The 2,548-nt window shown below is 36.9% G+C and overlaps 1 long non-coding RNA gene across 1 annotated transcript; it reads left to right on the top strand.

Moving 5' to 3' along the window:
• Positions 1-822: 822 nt before the first annotated feature.
• Positions 823-2,083, top strand: LOC149835076 (uncharacterized). Its single transcript, XR_016432587.1, has 2 exons — positions 823-1,016; positions 1,839-2,083. It is a non-coding gene; the product is annotated as an uncharacterized LOC149835076 (long non-coding RNA).
• The last annotated feature ends 465 nt before the right edge of the window (positions 2,084-2,548 follow it).

The raw sequence follows: 2,548 nt of genomic DNA on the forward strand, positions 1-2,548 counted from the left end.
TATTTAATTTATTTAAGCAATGTCTACTAACTTTCTGAAAATATTTGTAGGCTTCGAATCGCTTTGCAACTACGGTGGAAGAAAATGATGCAAGGAAGGTGTGGCAGAAGGTGGCTGCCAATCGATTTGCAGACATGCTGCACACTATGAAGACTGCAGCAAAAAAAGCATCTGGCGTAGTAGATGATCCATTACTGTGGAAGGGCCATGGTCCTATTACTATCAGGAGAGATTACTGGGATGAAATGTGCGATATGTGGGCGGGAGATGCATTTAAAAATCGCTCTGCGAAGGCTTCACAAAATCGATCGAAGATGCCCGAAGCCCATCTACACACAGGTGGATCTAAGACATTTGGGAGCCACCTAAAGAAAATGGTAACTCATCAATATATAATATTAATTTTATAAGTATAGTTGCAAATTTGTGTACTAAATCTTTTGTCATTTAACTTCGCAGGAAGCAGAAAAAGGAGGCAGTGTACCATATAAGGATGTGTTTGTAGAAACACATAAACGGAAGACCACGGGAGTCTTCGTATCAGAGAAGGCGAGAACGACAACGGTATGTATTAATTCTATTAATAATCATTGCAATATATATGCAAGTCATCATAATGTTATCATTAATTATTAATGAATACTTTAAACATTATTTTGTAGGAGGCATATGAGCAACAAATGGTAGAGCGATATGGTGAAGACGCTACTCAGCATCCATCATTTGATCCTACAGCATGGGTGACTGCAGCAGGTGAACCCAAAAAAGGTCGCGTATTCGGGTTTGGGAGTAATATGAACACTTCACCAGTTATTGGTTCTTCCAGTTACGGCTCACCAACTTCTTGCGCCGACATAAGCTCCAAGCAGCCGACTATTCTTTCCGGTGATAATGTACGCGAGATCATTAATGAATCACTGAATAACTACTTCCAATACACCGTCGCCCCCTTTCTCCGAAATGAGATCAAGGCCGCTGTTCAGGATAGGGGATCTTCGATTCCAGGTCCCTCTCAGGTATAATCACATATATAGTTTTTTTGACTATCTTAAAGCACATCTGAGCATGGTAGAATCACATATAGAGTTTTTCTAGATGCCTTAGAACACATATGAACATGCTATAATCACATATTCAATTTTTTTACTGCCTTAGCACACATATGAGCATGATAGAATCATATATATATATATTTAACTTTTTGTCTGTCTTAGAGCACATATGAGCATGATAGAATCACATATAAAGTTTTTTTGATTGCATTAGAACACATAAGCATGCTATAATCACATATTCAGTTTTTTTACTGCCTAAGAACACATATGAGCATATTATAATCACATATTCTGTTTTTTGACTGCCTTAGCACACATATGAACATGCTATAATAACATATAGAGTTTTTTAACTGCCTTAGAACACATATGAACATGTTATATATCATTTATGATAGAATCACATATAAAATTTTTGGCTTTGCCTGCCTTAGAGCACATATGAGCATGCTATATTCACATATTCAATTTTTTTACTGCCTTAGCACACATACGAGCATGATCGAATCACATATATAGTTTTTTGCTTGCCTTAAAGCACATCTGAGCATGGTAGAATCACATATAGAGTTTTTTTATATGCCTTAGAACACATATGAACATGCTATAATCACATATTCAATTTTTTGACTGCCTTAGCACACATATGAGCATGATAGAATCACATATAGAGTTTTTTTATTGCCTTAGATCACACATGAGCACATGATAGAATCACATATAGTGTGTAATTTATTTCATTATATTTTGTTTATCAATACTGACTGTTCTTTTCTTGTGTAGGCTGCTAGCGATAATCAGGGTAGTGGAGCTGAAGGGACAGATAAAGACAATGAACAAGAAGACGCACAAAATCTTGGCGATGATTAGAGGACTGTGTTGAAGAAGTTCTATTTTTTTATTTTTCCTAATTGTAATTGTTGAATTGTAAATAATTAAACTTTTTAGTTTTAAGGTGGAACGATTAATTATTATAGATACTTGTTATATGAATTTTTTTGTGTGGTTTGTTTTTTATTTACAGGAAATATAAATTGTACAGGAAATATAAATTGTACAGTTCTCCGTAATTAATTTTTAAATAAATTTTTTTTGATTTTTTTTCGTTTTTGCGACGGATTAGCGACGGATGATTCCGTCGCTATTCATATTAATCTAGCGACGGCTTAGCGACGGAATTAAATCCGTCGCCACGCCGTGGTCGCCGTTTAGTACCGGCGGATTGGCGACGGAATATAGCGCTCGTTATTCCGTCGCAATTAGCGACGGACTTGGCGACGGAATAATTCCGTCGCCAGTTAGCGTCGAAATATTCGTGACGTAAGCATACTGTCGCCGCGTTGTCGCTAATCCGTCGCTAACATGGTTAGCGACGGATTAGCGACGGATTAGCGACGAAAGGTGGTCGTCGCTAATCTACTGCTCTGTTGTAGTGTTATGGTTTTGTACTATCGATTAGTAAGTTACTATGCTGAATTGTCGTATCGATTTGA

Source organism: Nuphar pumila, chromosome 6, assembly GCF_984573655.1.
Source record: "Nuphar pumila chromosome 6, dmNupPumi1.hap1.1, whole genome shotgun sequence".
NCBI lineage: Eukaryota > Viridiplantae > Streptophyta > Magnoliopsida > Nymphaeales > Nymphaeaceae > Nuphar > Nuphar pumila.